This window comes from Solanum tuberosum, unplaced genomic scaffold (assembly GCF_000226075.1).
Source record: "Solanum tuberosum cultivar DM 1-3 516 R44 unplaced genomic scaffold, SolTub_3.0 scf00092, whole genome shotgun sequence".
NCBI classification, from domain to species: domain Eukaryota; kingdom Viridiplantae; phylum Streptophyta; class Magnoliopsida; order Solanales; family Solanaceae; genus Solanum; species Solanum tuberosum.
This window is the reverse complement of record NW_006239019.1, coordinates 1,542,146-1,542,867: the sequence shown is the minus strand read 5'-3', so window position 1 is coordinate 1,542,867 and position 722 is coordinate 1,542,146. Positions and strand designations below refer to the sequence as shown.

Here is a 722-nt window from a genome sequence, read left to right as displayed (position 1 = left end):
ATTTAGAGATTGGATTAATGGCGAGAGAAGGAGTTATGGTCGTCCACCTTTACCGACCAAATTTGAAAATGACGTTGATGAAATAATGCAAGATTTTAGTGATGACGGCATTGATGCAATGGAAGAACTAGCTAATCAACCAAATCCAGAGCATGTTACTACAGAAATGTTAAATGATTTAAAAAAAGATTTCCTTGGTAACATGAACTATTAAATTTAAAAGTCTATTAGTATGAGTATAATAATTCGAGGTCTAATTCAAACAGAACCCTTCCTAGAAGGTGGCTGTGTAGATTAGATTTTTTAATACTCTACTAATATTTTGTAACTCAACTTGTACTATTTAATTAATATTAATAAAAGTATAGGCTATTCGCCTTAATTTTTTTTTATTATTGTCTTGAACAAGATTTTAGTGATGACGGCATTGATGCAATGGAAGAACTAGCTAATCAACCAAATCCAGAGCATGTTACTACAGAAATGTTAAATGATTTAAAAAAAGATTTCCTTGGTAGCATGAACTATTAAATTTAAATGTCTATTAGTATGAGTATAATAATTCGAGGTCTAATTCAAACAGAACCCTTCCTAGAAGGTGGCTGTGTAGATTAGATTTTTTAATACTCTACTAATATTTTGTAACTCAACTTGTACTATTTAATTAATATTAATAAAAGTATAGGCTATTCGCCTTAATTTTTTTTTATTATTGTCTTGAA

General features: G+C 29.1%; 1 pseudogene; it reads left to right on the top strand.

The window, feature by feature from the left end:
- Positions 1–722, top strand: part of LOC102593890 (uncharacterized) — an 8,292-nt pseudogene that overhangs the window by 5,522 nt on the left and 2,048 nt on the right.